Source organism: Tenrec ecaudatus, chromosome 11 (assembly GCF_050624435.1).
Source record: "Tenrec ecaudatus isolate mTenEca1 chromosome 11, mTenEca1.hap1, whole genome shotgun sequence".
Lineage (NCBI taxonomy): Eukaryota > Metazoa > Chordata > Mammalia > Afrosoricida > Tenrecidae > Tenrec > Tenrec ecaudatus.
This window is the reverse complement of record NC_134540.1, coordinates 95,282,586-95,301,815: the sequence shown is the minus strand read 5'-3', so window position 1 is coordinate 95,301,815 and position 19,230 is coordinate 95,282,586. Positions and strand designations below refer to the sequence as shown.

The following is a 19,230-nucleotide window of genomic DNA, read 5'->3' as shown; positions in this document are numbered from 1 at the left end:
GGCCTTGGGCCTCGCCTCATACCTTACCTCAATACAAGAACGCTTTGTTCTAACAAATTGGCATTCTGTGGCCTTTTGTCACTGAAGATGAAATGGTTGCATAGGCAGATGTGGTGAAGACAGAGGATGGTGCCCGGCAATTAAAAGTCATAGTGTTTGGGGTCTTAAAGGCTTGAAGTTAATCAAGAGGCCAGCCAACAGTGCAGCAACAAGCCCACATGGAAGAAGCATACCAGCCAGTGTGATTCTGAGGTATCTTAAAGGCATCAGAAGACTCACAACAAAAAGTAAACAAACAAACAAAAGTGCATTGGTGAGAAGGGAGACCCAATGCCTATCTATAGACAATGGAACATCTCCTCACAGAGGGGTAACAGGAAGGAGATGAGTCAATCAGGGTGTAGTTGAGCATTAATGGGTCATGCAATATACCTCTGATCCCTTGAGACCTCCTCACCCCCCAGCTTTCATGACCCCAGTGCCGCTTCCCAATCTAGACTAGATGGGAGCATGTACATAGGTATAGGCAAGAGATAAAACACAACACATGGAACACAGGAACAGGAATGGAAATAGGAATAACAAAAGGTAGGGAGAAGGAGGGGAGATGTGAAGAGGGAGGCACCAATCACAATGAATGGCACATAACCCCTTCTCCCAATCCAGGGGGAAGAACAACAGAAACTAGATGGTAAGGGAGACAGCAGTCAGTGTGAGATTTGAAAATAATTAATAATCTACAGTCTATCAAGGGGCCATTAGGGGAGGAGGGTATGGGGGAGGGAAGGAAAAAAAGAGGAGCTGAACCTAAGGGCTCAATGGAAAATAAATGTCTAGAAAAGAATGATAGTATATAGGTATGAATATGTCATATACAGTTGATGTATGGATTGTAACAGGAATTATAAGAGGCCTCAATAAAATGATTTTTTTTTAAAAAGGCCCAGATGCTAAATTTTTTGATAGTCGGGCACCATCAGCTTTCTTCACCACATTTACTTGAGCACCCATTTTTTTTCCAGCGATCATGCCAGGAGAGTGAGCATCACAGAATGCCAGTTTGTTAGAACAAAGTGTTCTTGCATTGAGGGAGGGCTTCAGCAGAGGCCCAAAATCTGTCCTTAATACTTCCCAAATGTATTTACCATATAAATATATGTACAAATGTCCCTGTTTTTGGTCATTATTTCATGCCAAGAATTCTCCATTCTTGAATTTAAAGATAGAATTGGAACAAAAGTCTCTGCTGCATGATCAATTCAAGGTGGGTGATACCTGTCATGATGGTCAGTTCTGTGTAATTCTCAGTTCAATCCATAACCTTGCCACCACAGGCCACCATACTACCTTCATTCTTTGCTATTTCCACTGACATCAGGAACATGCTCACTGCCTGCTTCATGTGGAGTGGTCCTCAGAGAATATGAGAGTCCCATGGTTACCAACACAAGTTTGGGCACTGGCTTTTTGAAAGTTGATTTACAAACATATCATGGTGCTTCCATGATAAAAAGCTCCTCCCATCATACACCTCTGACCAGCTGTCCCCATGGCTACAAAGAGCTGATAGAATGATCAAGTTGAAGTCTGCATCCTCAACTTGGCACTGTGTTCACTAAGTTCTAGCAAATGTCTCCTAAACCTCTCCTAAACTCCAAGGGCCACCTGTTTTCCCACCTGAGTGCTCCCAGTGAAGGACAACAAGCTCCCCTGTTTATTTTTTGTTTATTGCCATGCCAAGATTTGCTCCAGCATAAAGTCATGGAACACATTATACCAGGTAGTTCCTTGTCCTCCAAAACCTTGGCTATTATCTTTGTGACAAATACATCAATGAGGGAAGTTGTTGGAGCTCCTGTCCAAAGATCCCACCGATCACTGGAATGGAATTGCTCACGATCATAGTATAAAGGCGACGCTAACCAGGCCTATGGGATTCTACTGCCCAGACTCAAGGTTGGGTCTTTCAGAAAGAAAGAGGTGTCCCCCAATTTTCTGTGAGAAACCAACAGCATAATAAAAATATTTCACATATTCTATAACAGCTCCCTCACCTACTAAGATTTTCCCCATCTCCAAAGACACTGCCACCACTTGTTAGTCAGTTTGTCATACTGCGGTGGCTTGTGTGTTGCTGTGATGCTGAAAGCCATGTACTGGTTTTTCAAATGCCAGCAGTGGACACCTAAAGGGAACAGGTTTGAGTAGTGCTTTCAGACTAAGCACAGATGAGGAAGAAGGACTTGGCTGCCCACTTCAGAAGAGGTCAATGCAAACCTATGCAAAGCCCCAATGCATTGTCAAATAGTGAAAGCCCAGACCAAGGAAGAACATTGCTGGAGATACTGCCAGAGGATTGATCCCTCAGGTCAGAGGGCACTCCAAATGTATCTGAAGAGGAATCCCTTTCTTGGAAGGGAGCCGACAACCACAGTGATGTGAATCCCGTGAAACCTGTGGGAATAGAGCCTTCGGGATCATCCTTTGTTGATGGGGAACGATTCAAGGCAAAGAGAAACAGCTGCCAAAATCTTCTAATGACCAGAACTTGGAATGTGCAAACTATGAATTTAGAAAAATTGGAAGTGTCAAAAATGAAATGGAATGCATGAAGATTGATATCCTAGACATTAGTGAGCTGAAATGAATTGGTATTGGCCATTTTGAATTAGAAACTTATAAACTTTACTAAGCTGGAAAAAAACACAATCATGAGGGATGGCATGGCAGAAAGGATCTTCCTAAATCCATCATGAAGCACAGTGGTGTTTGTAGTAGGATTATATTTATCCGCCTTCAAGGAAATGTAATCAATATGACTATTATTCAACTTTAATTCACCAACCACAAAAGCTAGCGATGAATACAGTGAAGATTTCCACCAACAACTCCAGTGGGAAGTTTATCAAACATGCAATCAAGGTGCATTGATAGTTATTGGTGATTGGAATGCAGAAGCTGGAAATAAAGAGAAAGCAACAATAGAAAATATTGTCTTGGTGACAGAAATGAAGCTGGAAATCTCATGACAGAATTTGGCAAAACCATTGACTTGTTTATAGCAAATACAATTTTCAACAACACAAAAGGTGACTGTACACATGGACTTCACAAGAGAGAATGGACAGAAATCAAATAGACTACAACTATGGGATGATATGATGGCGTATTCAATATTAGCAGTTAAATCCATGCCAGCAGCTGACTGTAAAACTGATCATCAAGTGATCCTCATGTAAGTTCAGGATAAAGCCAAAGAAAATTAAAACAAGTCCACAAGGGCTAAAGATACCCCGTTGATTATCTCCCACCTGAATTTTGAGACCATCTCAAGAACAAATTTGATGCAAGGACCATGAATGACAGAAGAGCTGGTGTGCTGTGGGAAGACATCAAGACCATCATTCATGAAGAATGCAAAAGGTGGTTAAAAAGCAAGGAAAGAAAGAAAAGATCAAAGTGGATGTCAGAAGAGACTCTGAAACAGCCCTTAATCATTGAGTAGCTAAAGCAAATGGAAGGAAGGATGAAGTCAAGGAACTGAATAGAAAATTTCAAAAGGCATCTTGAAAAACAAAGCCAAATATTACAAAGAAACACACAAGAACCCGGGATATCTGAAATGGAAAAATTCTAGGTGAAAAACATTGAATGATGCAGGAACCCTCAAGAGAAGATGGAAAGGATGCAGAATCACTCTACCATAAAGAACTGGTCAATATTCCACCATTTCAGGATGGAGCATATGAGGAAGGACCAATGGAACTGAAGGAAGAAGTTCAAACTACACTGAATGCATTAGCTGAAAACAAGGTCCAAGGAGCTGATGGAATGCCCATTGAAATATTTCTTCAAGTTGAAGACACACTGGAAACACTAGTCTATGCTAGGAAAAATGGAAGATAGCTACATGGCCAACTGACTGGAAGAGATCCATATTTGTGCCCATTCCAAAGAAAAGTGGCCCAGCCGAATGTTGAAACTAAAGAATGATATTATTGATATCACACACAAGTAACATTTTGAATAAGATCACCCAACAATGTTTGCAGTGGTACATTGACAGAGAACTGCCAGAAGTTCAGACTGGATTCAGAAGAGGACATGGAACAAGGAATATCACTGCTGTGTCAGATGGATCTTGGTTTCAGCAGAGAATATCACAAAGATGCTTACTTGTGTTTCATTGACTATGCAAAGGCATTCAATTCTGTGGACCATAATAAACTGTGGATAACCTTAGAAGGATGTGAATTCCAGAACACTTCATTGTACTCAATTGGAACTTTTACATGGATCAAGAGGCAGTTGTGCAAAGAGAACAAATGAACATTGCATGGTTTAAAATCAAGAAAGGTGTGTGCCAGGATTGTATCCCCTCATCATATTTGTTCCATCTGTATGCTGAGAAAATCATTAGAAGAAACTGGATTATATGAAGAAGAATGTGGCACCAGGATCAGAGGAAGGCTTATTCACAACCTGTGGTATGCAGATGACATAGTCTTGCTTGCTGAAAGTGAGGACGACTTGAAGATCAAGGATTGTAACCTTCAATATGGATTAGAATTCAAAGTATGGAAGGTCCAAATTCTCACAATTGAACCAATGGGTAACATCATGATAAATCGAATCAAAGTGATCAAGGATTTGTCTTGGTTGGATCCACAATCAATGCTCATTAAAGCAGCAGTCTAGAGCTCGAGATGGATGTATGGATGGATTGTAATAAGCGTTGTATGAGCCCCTAAGAAAACGATTAAAAAAAGCTTATAATGCTGCCCTCTTACACCCTTCTACATTACTCTACACTCTTCCTTCACCACATTCTGGATGAATTTATAATAAACCTGTGAATTAGTATTTTTTTTTTTTTAAAAAAGAGCTCAAGAGACATATTGCATTAGGTAAATCTGCTGCACACAACTCTTTTAGAGTACTGAAGAGCAAGGGTGTTGCTTTGACCAAGCCATGGTTTCATTCATTGTATAAGTGTGTTTCAAGTTGGGTGAAACACGGTCCAATCCTGTCCATTCTAATACTTGTTCGTATGTTTCAGCCCCTTGCCTCAGGAACAGTGTCAATTCATCTTGTCAAGCGTTTTCTCCCTTTTTATTGGCCCTCTATGTTACCAAGCACAACGTCCTTCTCTAGGGATTGTTTTCTCCTAATGACATGTCCAAAGCATGTGAGATGAATTCTCAGCATCTTTGCATCTAAGGGGAATTCTGGCCATACTTCTAAGACAGATGTGTCTGTTATTTTGTGTTAGTCTGGGTAGACTAGAGAAACAGATCCATAGAAACTCATATGTGTATGAGAGAGTTTTTTATAAAGGGTAATTGTACATTAAGAGAGTATCCCTACCCAGTCTAGTCCAAGCCCATAAATCTGATCTTAGCCCATATGTCTGATTCCAATCTATAAAGTCTTCTTCAGATGCATGAAACACATGCAATGATGCTGAATGCATGTCGATCACAGGTCATTGGGTAGAAAGTCTTCGGATCCAGTGGCATTGTAAGCATCTCAGTGTTGGCAGGGGTCTCCAAGTGGCTTCTCTAGCTAAGGGCACTAGTGAAGTTCTTTGTGTCTTGTCAGTAGAGTGTCTTCCAGGGCGTGGATAGAGTGAAAAGGTGTCTCCTGCCTCCAAGGAGGAAAAGTACCAGAGTTCCCAGAATTCTCAGGAGAAGGCCATGCCTACACAGAGGCCTCATTGGCAATGACCCAGTTGGCAAACTAGACTCTACCACTTCACTCTTAATCCTCTCAAGTCCCAAATTGACACCAGGTTATGTAACTACCACATTTTGGCAGTCTTGGTACTTTCAATATTCTTCCCCAGCACCACAATTCAAATGTATCAGTTCTTTGTTGGTCTCCCTTTTCAATGTCCAAAGTTCACACGCACATGAGATGATTGAAAATACCATGGCTTGGGTCAGACACACCTCAGTCCTCAAAGACGCTTCCCTGATTTTCAACACTTTGAAGAGGTCCTTTTTTTTTGGTTGTTGTTGAGCAGATTTGCCCAGTGCAGTGTGTTCTTTGATCTCTTAACTGTTGATTCCATGTGCTTTGATTTGAAATCCAAGCCAGATGAAATCCTTGAAGGTCAATAGAAGTTCCCAGTGTCTGTCTTATAAAAAGACCACACCCACAAGAAGATATCATCAGGTTGTGACAGGATCGATCAGTTGGACTCTATCCCTACATTTTCATCCATGTAGAAGTTGACATAAAACCTAACCACTTCATTCATGTATAATGCTCCTGATGTCACCCCATAATTTAGCTCTTCCCTCATTAGAGCTCAACCAGTCAAATACATTCAAGACTGTGTTTTGGCTTCCATTAATTGATTTATTGCTCCAACCTTTTTTGAATTATCTTAAAATTTTTTTGTTCTGATATTAACAACATTATTATATACTGTCCACATCCTGTTAGATCGTATTTCTTTGAAATGGGCACAAATATGGATCTCTTCCACTCAACTGGCTCAGTATGTCATCCAAATTTCTTGTCATAAATGAATGAGTGCTCCCAGCGTCGCATTCTTTTATTGAAACATTAGTATTCCAGCGACCTTGGGGCTTGTTTTCCAGCACTCCTTTGTACTGCTTTCTTCAATCCCGCTGTTCCTTGAACATTTGCTACCCACCATATATACTTGTGTATAAGCTGAGGTTTCAAACACATTTTTAATGCAGTTTTTGTGGAAAAATTAGGTGTCTTGGCTGATATTCGGGTCGGCTTATACTCGAGTATATAGGTATTTAAGTGGTTGTCCGTCAACCAATACTTCTTGGAACAGTGACTCTATGCATTGTTTTTTAATCATCTTTTTTTGGTTCCAATTTTTCATCCATAGAATGCTTCTATATAAGAACTCAATTTTTTATTCTGCCCTTTTAACTTTATCAGTACCCAAAGTAAGTTCTTCTCTTGTAATTTTTTTTTTTTTTTTTTAGCAGAAAGTTTGATAGGTCAAACTCACTCAATGGTACCTCAGGAGAAAGTACTAACAATCTGATCTGAAGGCTGGGCCACAGCCTGGGAAACCAAATAGAGCAGTTCTGTTCAGAACCCACGGGCTGCAAGGAACTCAAAAGGCAACTAACCATAGCAACATGCAAATGCTTAGGGATCTCGCTCCTAAACAGGATGGAGTGTAGAGAGCTGCCCTTGGAGGAATTGTTGGGTAAGGAAAGTGCTTAGGTGTTCAGTGACGATTTGAAACATTCACAGTTCAAATCTATGCAGAGGCACCTCAGCAGAATGGCTAATGATTTACTACTGAAAGATGACAGTCACTTACAACTGTACAGAGCATAAGTCAACTCCGACATATGGGATCTTCAAGAATCAGAATTAATAAAATAGTCACTCTAAAAAAAGTACAAATCCAGGATTTAATTTAAAAACTATAATTTAGTTTAAATAATTATAACATATTCATAATATTGCTATAACATTGCCAAACTTCAAAAAATAATTACTTTGAGTACCTTTGATTTTTTTAAATACTTAGAATAATATTGTTTTATCCTAAGTCAGAAATGAATGTCCCTTATATGGACTTTTCAAATCCATATACCTTCTTAAATATTTAACTATATTTTCAAATGGGAGGATAATAGAATATAAAGAGCATAATATTAAGATTGTTTTACTCTAGCAGTGTCACAGAGAAGCTGGCTCTGAACAAGTCCAAATAAGTGAGAACTCGGGTAATTGTTTCTCCTTCCCTCTCACATAAAATAATTTGAATACAAGTAATTGGGAGAGATGTCATTATAGATTCATATTTTTGGCAGAGTTATTTACTGCTCCCTGAATACTGATGTGCTCTTCCATATTTTCCAACCCTCCTGCAGTTATATGGGGCTGTGAGACTTGTTCTAGAAAAGGAGCTATGTGTGGGATGTGTTTAGACTTGAGCCAAGGCATCCAAGAACCTATGCAGGACTTTCCATCACTCTTTTTTTCCTGCTGCAGGAGGGATACTATTGAATGCGTGTTAATTCATAAGACAGTGGTCTCTGCATCTGCAGAGTTTGATTCTGTGTATACCACTGATATTTCATGATTTATTCAGTAGCATGTCTTAAATAACATTCTGAAATGGACTTTAGTGAGTCTGGAACTCCATGTATTTGCTAAAAGATTAGGAAGTTATTTTTCTAATAATGTTAAGAAATTTAATTAAGTGTATTATAGATGTGTTATTTCTTTTTTTTTTCTTTTTTTCAACTGTGGTCTATCAACATTAGCACTGCCTGGGAAATTGTGATAATACCAGGTATTACCCAGACCTATTAAATCTGCAATTTTAACAAGTTACTCAAATTTAAGACCCAACTGGATGTTCAAGGGTGGTGTGGTAGTTACACAATTCCATATCAACTTGAATATATATAAAAGTGTATCTATATCAATGTACACAAAAGTGTATTCATATCAATTTCATATCAACTTGAAGATCTATAAAAGTGTAGGGGTGGCATGCAATCTATCGATCAGGTCACAGCCCAATGGTGCCTCTTTGTGGGTGTGGCCTGTCCACCAGGAGGGTCCTGGGAACCTCCCTCTCTTTCTGCCTTCCCTTTCCTGCTGGCTGACCTTGATTGCTGCCGGAGCCCTGGAGATGTGTCCACTGGCCTGTGATATTCTTGCCTCCTGCATAATTGCAAGTGTGTGTGTGAATCTGAAAAGGGATTTATGGACTTGCGTTGGACTGGGCTGGGATATTTTCTTGATATACAATTACTTCTTGATGTAAAGCTCTTTTGTACACATATATGAGTGTCACTGGATTTGCTTCTCTGGTCAACCCTATCTAACACAGCTATATCCCCATCTCAAAATGCTTGACTTAATCATATTCTCAAAACCGTTCTATTTATTTTATTTTTTTACATTGTTACGAAGCATTTCCAGGATTATTAGAATATGAATATCTTTGGGAAGATATTTCAAAGGACTACAGCAATTTTATAATGAAAACATGTCATCAGTTCTGGAGACTATTCCTCACCCCTCTCCAAGAGTTTCTGCACTATTCAAGTTTGAGAAACTCGATTATGAGACTAAAATGGAATGATTTTAGATTCTATGACAAATAGTTTATAGAATTCGCTGCTTGTAACATTCATAAAATTGGTGGCATACATCAGAATGGTACTGTATCAATCATCTATTGATGATATAACACAAGGACGAAAAGTAGGTGGATTTAAAGCTAGGAATGGATTTATTAGTGTGGGAAACATAAAATCTGAATTCATGGTGTGGCTCTAGGTGGAGTCCTTCCTTGTCTATTTCAGCTTCTGGTATCTGCCTGCACAAAGGAGCCGTAGTTGTCCAGTGGGTGGCACTATGGTGAGCACGAGGTGAGCAGTCTCATGAGAAAGTGCTGAGGCTTCCTACTCCGGTGAAGAGTTACAGTCTCAGAAACCACAGGGCAGCTCTCTCCTGTCTTGTAGGGCCCTGTAAGTCAGAATGGACTCAGTGGCAGTGACTTTGGTTTTCCAAATTTTTGCTGGAACTCCCCACAATTCTTGGTGTTCCTAGGTTTATCAATCCATCTGTCTTTATGGTTTTTCTGCTTCTTCCCCGTGTGTGGGATTTAGTAGTTATTCTAGTCTTTTTATAACTCACAAGTGATTGGGTTTAGCATCCATGCTGTAGTATTATGATCTCATTAACATAAAAAAACACCAAAGAAAATGATTATTTCTAAGCAGTCATATTTATCGGTACAAACGTCAGCACTTCAACACATATTTGTGGTTGGGAGAGAGGAAACATTAATCCAAAACAGTTAACAGTATACTGGATATGGAAAATTATTCTAAAAGATCAACATAATGTATATATTTTTAGTTTGGCACTTAGTGAGTTCTACAATTCAGTCCTACCTTTATATTTTATTTTTTATCCCATTCTTCTATTTTTTCCACTTCATTCCGATCTCCCCATCTATGCCTACACCAGGGTGTGTGTGGGGGTGGTGGTGGTGGAGGGGGCGTGAAGGCAAAATAATGGATGATAATTATTACTAAGCTAGTTCAGAGTTTCACCAAATCCATTCAGCTCTCTGGAGTGGAAAGAAGAGAAGGAACACAGAGGTTTGGGATAAAGGAATGGAAGTGGATGCTAAATATCAAAACGCACTCAAACTCACTGCCATGGAGTCTTTTCGCATGCAGAGTGACCTTATACAACACAATGGAAACACTCCTGGTGGTGTCTGAAACTGTAAATCTTTATGGGAGTACAAAGACTCATCTTTCTCTGGAGGAGTGGCTGATGGTTTCAAACTGCTGACCCTGGGGTTAGCAGCCCAATGTATAATCCACTATGCCACCAGGGGACCTGCCAAACCTCAACAAGACATCCTATGTGAAAGCCATGTTGAAACCCCACCAGTTTGTGTCAACATTTAATTAATGCCTAGCTTCCAATTGTTCCAGAGAATGATCTCCTACAGGAAGTACAAGTGGAGGTTTGAATTGCTGACCTGTTGCTTAGCAGCCAGACACATAACTCACTACATCAGCAGGGCTCCTAGCACATAGTAGGAGCTCACTGGAAAGATTGTTTATGAAGAACTTCACTTTTGTCAGAGACCGTTTCCTACATTGAATAGTTTCTACCAGAGGGTTGGGATTTTCCTAGGAGGGAAAATAGTGAAGAAAATGATAAATCTAAAAACTGACTAATTATAGGATGCAGAGGCCAAGCTGAGATATTTTTTACCAGGAAATTATGAGCTTTTATGGCTAATTTCAAAGATTCAAAGACAGCTGTTTTTAACAACTTTAGAGATATTTAGGTCAGGTGTGTGGGTGTTTCTATTTCACATTTCATCCTTGAAGTTCCTCTCATTTATGTATTTTTTTCTCAGTGACTATTTTTTAACTGGAACAAAGTATAGTCCAATACTGGAAATGTATTACAGTAATAATAATACTGTTTTTAAGAATTATACATACAATAATTTAAAATTAAAATAAAATCAGTGCATTTTTTACTAAATATTAACTCCATTTACTATATATGGAGATTGAAATTATTCATAAAAACTCCCAAAACTATATATATGTAGTTTTGGAAACTCTGTCCAAGGTGATAGTTTTTTAATATACAAGATTTATAATTCAATTATATTTCTTCACTAACAATTGATGGTAGATATAATCAGTAACTCAGTATAGATTAAGTTGGTTCTCAAGTGAAACAACATGATGAATCCATTTGTATCTATTATACGAGGGGGTACCTCCCCCAAAAAAATCCATGTAAAAAACTCCGCTGATCATAGCATTCGTAGTATTCATTTTTCCCTCTAGGCGAGCATGAAACAACTCGCTCTGAGTTAGTGCACCCAGTGGCGCCGCCTGGGATGGTTCTCTCTGGTCACAGTGAATTTGTGTGTGTGTGTGTGTGAAAGCAGTTTCACTCGATACTCATATTTTTTGTGTGATGGCCAGTTTAAGAGAGCAGCATGCAGCGCTGAAATATTGTTGCCTGGTGAGGAAAAATGCAGCAGCAATGGCTGTGGTGTTAAACAGAGTTTGCACCCACTTACAAGGACAGCACTATTGGAAAAACTCAAGTGCACGAATGGTTTTCTCATTCCTAAAAAGGTGAAATGTCGATTGATGACAAACCTCCTTCTGGATGACTGTCAACTTCAACAAACCAAAATGTTGACTCCTAGTACATTGGAGTTCATTCCACCAGGTTAGATTGTTAATCGAGCTTTCTGTTCAGAAGTTCAAAAAGATAATGTAACAAAATAGCCTAAAAAATAGTGCATCAAAAAAGGCCTGATTAGTGGCAGACAGGGGACTGGTTTTGTACCACGACAGTGCACTTGCCCATACGCCATTTCAGTGCTCCAGTTTTTGGCAAAAAACAGCATGGCTCTCTTGTCCCATGTACCTTACTCATCTGATCTCGCTCCATGTGACTTTTTGTTTCCACAAATGAAGAGGAACACGAGTGGACAGTGATTTCACAACATAGAAGAGGTGAAGAAAAAAACTTTGAAAAATGTTTCCAAGAATAGAATCACAGATTTGACAAACATATTAAGCGCAATGGAGAGTACTTTGAAGGTGATAAGATAGTTTTCTAAAAACAATTTAAACCCATAACTTGAGAGATGGAAAGGAGGAAGAGGAGCAAGAGGAGAAGGAGGAGGAAGAGGGAGAGAGAGAAAGAGAGAGAGAGATTAATTGTATTTTCTGGAGTGGGATAGCCACTCATTATTTACACATCACAGGGTTTGATACTGTATGAGCTGCTTTGATCTGAGTTCATATGATTTGACCCTGTGCAATGCTGATTACACACGGGGAGGAGAAGAAGGTGGTCAGGAGGGAGTTAATAGGTCAGAACACGGAGGAGTCGGTAGCATAGAGGTTTGGGAGAAGGCTTAGCAGGAATGAAGAAGAGAAATCCGGTAACTTAGGATGTTGGTTAGAGACCACCAGCCGGGGAAGAGAGCCAGTTTCATAGGATGTCCAGGGTTGGAAACCGTAAGGGCAGGTCTACTCTCTCCTGCAGCGTCGCAAACAAGTTAGAATTGACTCAGGTGCCAACGATGAGGATTGCAGTGGAGACCCAAAGCTCATCGGTGGACAATTGGACATCCCGTCACAGAAGGATCACAAGGAAGGAGCAGTCAGCCAGGGTGTGAAATAGCACTGCCGAAACACACAACATTCCCCTTGTTCTTCAATGCTTCCCCCACCCCCACCCCACCACTGTCATGTCCAGTTCTGCCTTACTAACCCGGCTAGTCCAGAGCAGGTACATTGGTATGGAGAAAAGCTCTCAACACATGGAATCCAGGACAAATAAGCCCCTCAGGCACAGTAATGGGAGTAACAATGTCACAAGGGTCGGGGAGCAGGGGGGAAAAGGGGGAACCGATTTCTATGCTCAAAGTCTAACATCCCTCACCCCCACCCCCAGGGGGACGAACAACAGAAACATGGGTGAAGGGAGCCAGCGGAGGGTGTAAGATACGGAAATAATAAAATTTATAATTTATCAGGGGTTCACAAGGGTGGGAGGGTGACGGAAGGAGTCCCAAAAGGGGTGCTGATACCAAGGGCTCACGTAGAAAGAAAATTTTTTAAAATGATGATGGCAATACATGTCCAAATGTGCTTGATACAATTATGTATGGATTGTTATAAGAGCTGCAAGAGCCCCCTATAAAATGATTTATTTTTTTAAAAAGTAGAATTGACTCAGGGTAGTGGCTTTAGGTTTGTTTTGTTTGTTTGTCTTTGTATCTTGACTGCATTGATGATTAAGCAAAATTACACATATGATAAAATTATATAGGACTGCATCACATATGCACACATACATGCACACAGAAACACAAGTTAATGTAAAATCTGTGGGCTGTGTCTATGACAATTTTCTGGTGTGATATTAGACTACAGTTACATTGGAGGCAAAGTGAATGGTGGCATTTCTTTGCACTTTTCTGAGACTCTGTAGATACTACAAAAATATACATACATTTAAAAAGAAAAAAATAATGTATGATAGGGAAAAGAGTTTTGGAAGATGAGATGCTTCTCCTTCTGCTTGTGAGCAATGATCACATGGTTTGGAAAGCAGCTGGAGATGGTGGTCCTCTGAGCAAGTGCATGGCAGGGTGGTTCACAAGCAGGGTTCTTGGAAAGTCAGTTACAGTGTTTGGGTTCGTCTCTGGTCCTTGAGCCTTTGAGGAGGAAATGAATGGACTCCTGTGAAGTCGTCCAGGCTGGACGCAGATCCTAATGCAGTCCTGGCACCTTTCTTCAGAGAGTTTTCTGTTCTTTGGCTATGACCTACAGGATTGCTCTGTGGGAGTTCACTGAGAAAGTTATCAGCCTGCCTCTGAGGAGAAAGGGTGGATCTTGACAGAAGCTATGAGACATGGTGTGATAAACAAGGTCCTACTGACAAATGTCCAGCCTTCCATTTGGCTCATTTAGGTTGGTATGTGTATATTGCAATTTGCAGCACCAAATACAATTTTCCTTTTGACTTCACAGTCCTTAAAGCATCCTCTTGTCATCCCCTGAGAATACCGAAGGACAGAGTGTTATGAAAATGGGCGACGGAAAGGATGAGATTAACTTTTACACATCAGCCTCTTAACCTCTGCGTTCCCCTCACCCCGATAATTCTTTTCATTGTCTTTACCACGTGGAAAGCCTTCCATTATGTATCATTGTAAAATGATGTGTAGAAGATGTGGATTTTGATGAAAAGTGCCCTCTTGATAGATAAAAGAGGATGCCAATCAGGCCTAAGCCTAGAGCAATAAGGTGTCAAGGACCACTCCAGTTCCTTCTGTCAGATCACTTTAACTGTGCTCTGTGATGGAGTGATAGGAATATAGATAAGGAGAAATAAACAGACAATCCGTGTGGACTGAAGCCTTTTGATCATGGGTAGCACCTAGCAACTGATTTTGCACCAATCTCTGAAGTAAATAATGCCACGACCAACATTACTGAACAGTTTAATAAATCATCTATTAAAATAAAGAATTTTAAAAGCTTCTATGAGCATGACTATTGACACTAAAATGGACATGCTTACTGGAAGTATTTTGCAAGAAAAAATTACAATTCGGAATAATTCTAAAGAGTTAGAAAAATTACACTAGAAAATGTATTTAAAAATAGTTGCATGGCAATAGATCTCTAATTCATGCATTTGTCTTATTTCTTATACTTGAAGGATATTCATAACTCTATGAATCTCTTGGATAGGTCTTCCAAATCTTGTAATCTGTTTTCTGGAAATGATTTTAAATAAACTACACCACTGTTAATATGATGAGGGAATAAATTTTTTCCTCATGTCTTAGGAGCTGTATAACAACAGAAGACTATTTAAAAAAATTCCCATTTCATTTCAAATTCATGTAAGATATAAAAGAAATGAAGTACTAAAATAACAAAAAATCGAAGTAGTTCAAAATAGAAACATCAATTATTTTTTTCCAAATTACTAGATTCAACCTAACTAAATTGTTCTGCCACTCTCCTTTAAGAGAATCTTGGAAGTCTAGTGGGTAAAGTTCTGAGCTGTTAACGGAAAGTCAAAGGTTGAGCTGATCAGTCACTTTGAGAGAGAAAGATGAGCAGTCTGCTTCTGTACAGGTTGACAGTCTTGAGAACCCGAGGAAGCAGTTGTACTCTGTCCTTTAGTGTCCTCATCGACTCATGATCGATCATGGTTTGTGTTAAGAGAGTCTGAATCCTTGCTCTCAGAGTGACAGTCTCGGAAGTGCACAGGGGCAGTTCTACTCTGTCCTATAGGGGTGGTGTGAGTCGGAATTGACTGGACAGCAATGAGATTGGATTGATAGAAAAAAAGACTTGCTCTCCATTGCAGTATCTGTCTCGCAGAGGATGGTGAATGGTTTGTGCTGACTCGTCTCCCTTAACTTAAAAACTCTGTGCAAGGAGGTGCTCTGCCGAGCCACATCATGAAGTTAGTGCCTACCAAGGACCGCAAAAACTGAGGCAGACGAAGGGAGAGCTACAGGATGAGTGAGACTGATCCTTTTTGAAGGGCCCACAGGCTGATGCTCACGCTCATCTTGGATGCCAACTAACTCTGTTGTTGTTAGTTGTTCTGCAGCGAGCTTTTACTCCTGCTGACTGTATGCAGAACAGAACTAGACAAGGCTCAGACCCTCACCATCCTTATATGTGTTGCCATAACTGAGCCTATTGATGCAACTATTGTGTCAATTCCTCTTAATTTCCCCTAGTTTTTGCTGATCCCCTCCTTTATCAACCACGGTGGTCTTTTCTAGGGATTCATCCTTTTTTTTTAACTTTTTATTTATTTATTTTTAGACATTTTTTTAGGGACTCACACAACTCTTATCACAATCCATACATATACATACATCAATTGTATAAAGCACATCTGTACATTCCTTTCCCTAATCATTTTCAAAGCATTTGCTCTCTACTTAAACCCTTTGCATCAGGTTCTCTTTTTTCCCCCTCCCTCCCTGCTCCCCTCTCCCTCATGAGCCCTTGATAATCTATAGATTATTATTTTGTCATATCTTGCCCTATCTGGTGTCTCCCTTCACCCACCTCTCTGTTGTCCGTCCCCCAGGGAGGAGGTCACATGTAGATCCTTGTAATCGGTTCCCCCTTTCCAACCCACTCCCCCTCCAGCCTCCCAGTATTGCCCCTCACACCCCTGGTCCTGAAGGTATCATCCACCCTGGATTCCTTGCGCCTCCAGGTCCTATCTGCACCAGTGTACAACCTCTGCTCTATCCAGACTTGCAAGGTAGAATTCGGATCATGGTAGTTAGGGGAATGAAGCATTTGGGATCTGGGGGGAAAGCTGTATTCTTCATCGGTGTTACATAGCACCCTGACTGACTCATCTCCTCCCCTAGACCCCTCTGTGAGGGGATCTCCAGTGGCTGACAAATGGGCTTTGGGTCTCCACTCTGCACTACCCCTTCATTCACTATGGTAAGATTTTTTTTTTTGATGATGCCTTACACCTGATCCCTTTGGCACCTCGTGATCGCACAGGCTGGTGTGCTTCTTCCATGTGGACTTTGTTGCTTCTGAGCTAGATGGCTGCTTGTTCACCTTCAAGCCTTTAAGACCCCACACACTATCTCTTTTGATAGCCGGGCACCATCAGCTTTCTTCGCCACATTTGCTTATGCACCCGTTTGTCCTCGGCAATCGTATCATGGAGGTGTGCAGCCAACGATATGATTTTTTGCTCTTTGATGCCTGATAACTGATCCCTTCAAGACCACGTGATCACACAGGCTGGTGTGCTTCTTCCATGTGGGTTTTGTTGCTTCTGAGCTAGATGGCCACTTGTTTATCTTAAAGATTCGTCCTTTTTGAATGATATGTCCCAAGGGAGTCAAAGTCGATCTCTACATAATCTTGTTGGAAGCTTAAAAAAAAAACCCAAACCAAAGGTATTTATAATTTTTAAATAATGAGTTTGATAACTTGTGTATTTTCCACGTTCAGTTCTGTGATGGTTTTTGGTTGACTAATTATCAACCTGCACTCTGGTTTGAATACTGATTTGCTCTAAAAAAATTTTTTTTTCCTTAAAATGCTCTTGTTCACCTTTCTTTCTGGAGTTGCTTACTGACAACACAATAAAATTACCCTTTCCATTTGGTTTATTACTCTATGTTATGTTGAATTCTAGTATGATTGGTAAAAGTAATAATTATAACTTTTAAATTATTACTTGTTCATGCTTTAAATGTATGGCCTATTTACTAGGCAATAAAGTTGAAAATCCTAAAGAGTACTACATTCTGAACTACCCTATTTCAAAAGCTCACTTTATTAAACTATAAAATTGAAGTACAATTATCCCTAGATTCATATTTGAATAAAATACCACAATTATGTCTTTTCCAAAGTAACTTTATTGTGACCTCTAGGCCTACTTCATGTTTACTCAGATGGCATGGGAATGCTACCAGAGACAATATACTTTATTAGTAGAGAACTATGATGCTATTTCTGCCCTCTCATTTACCGGACTATCACAATCGTGGGAAGAAATGATAAAACTTTGACCGTCCTTTTCTTCCCGATGGTTTATGAATTATTATCTAGCACGGTGTGCTCCTCTCAGTGCTTGCAAATTGATTTTTGGATGATTTGTTCCAGTTTTTCCAGGTAAGGAAAATAAGCTGATGCCGGTAGTTCCAGGATCGTCATTCATCCCATTTCAAAATATAGACACTACATTTGCCCCCTTTCAAGTCCGCTGGCACCTCTCCAGTGTCCTCCATGAGTTCTTAAAAACAATACTTGGTAGCCTTATATATATTTCAGCCATGTCTTCAAAGTACAGTGAAATACTAAGTTGCTGTGTCACATAAATTTCAACAGATGTACTCTTCTAAAAGGTGTTTTTTTTAGAATTGAAGGAAGCTGGCCTATAGTATAATTAATGGGATAATAATATCTGTTTAATCACAGGAGCCTCTTTGGTTCTCAAAAAAGAATCAGGCTTTGATACAAAGGTCCAAAATATTCAAAGCCTACAGTTTTTCATATGCAAATAGAACTTTCCATACAAATTGTTCCCCACTCCTCTGCCAGTTTGTTCTACTGAAGTGACTTGCATGTTGCCCTGGTTTTGTAAGTCCGGCTAGTAGCATTTCAAGGCCCAGGGTCCCTCACGGTGGACAGGTTTGCATGCAGTTCCAGCTGAAGACACACTAGGGAGAAAACATGTGTGATCTACTTCCAAAAATTATCTAACAGGAACTTTTTAATCACATAAAATATTGCCTGGTATATTATTGGAAAAGGAGATGTCAAAAAACATCATCCAAATGCACAATGGTCACATCACCACAACAAACCCAAATATGCCAATGGCCTTGAAGATGACATAGGATCCGGTCATATACTGTTCTGTTAGATATGCAGAGGCTTCAAAAAGTCAGCTAATGATGTCTCTAAAATGAACCAGAGACCTACGTATATAAACCATACATATATTAATATATTTTGGGCTCACATTGAATTCCAGCCCCAATCAAAGAAAAATTAGTTCTTATTACATAGTTCTTGCTTGATGCTAGCCCTCAGCAAAGATCACTGAAGAGATGAGTGCTATAGAGGGGTGGTAAAGAAATGGGAAGATGCCTGGCTATCAGAAAGAAAAGAATCCGAGGTCTTTATGACTTGAAAAAGGCAGACATCTAAGTGTCAACTAAGTCCACTTGGAAGAAGCACAGCAGCCTGTGAGAGCTAAGGACTGTAAATAAAATCCAGATCCAAAGGAGAGAATGCTAACACAGCTTCAATTGTGAACACCTGGTTTGCAGAAGGCTATGAATGCTGATAGGACGAGCTGACCTACCTTGAAAGTATGGCCAGGTGCTCTTCAGAGGCATGTATGGTGAGGCTCTCTTACATACTTGGGACATGTTGTCAGGAGAGACCAGTCCCTGGAGAAGGGCATCACACGTGGTCTAGTGGAGGGGCAGCAAAAATGGGAAGGTCCTCAAAGAGATGGTCTGACACAGTAACTGCAACAATGAGTTCAGGCACAGGCACAGCTAGGCGCACGGCACGGGCCTGGGGAGAGTTTCATTCAGTTGCGCATAGGGTCTCCTTGGGTCAGAACCGACCTGATGGCACCTACCCTAACCTAGCAGAG

The 19,230-nt window shown here is 40.1% G+C and overlaps 1 pseudogene; it reads right to left on the bottom strand.

Moving 5' to 3' along the window:
* Nucleotides 1-1,188: 1,188 nt before the first annotated feature.
* LOC142461016 (alpha-aminoadipic semialdehyde dehydrogenase pseudogene) lies at nucleotides 1,189-18,997 on the bottom strand (annotated as a pseudogene).
* Between the last annotated feature and the right edge of the window lie 233 nt (nucleotides 18,998-19,230).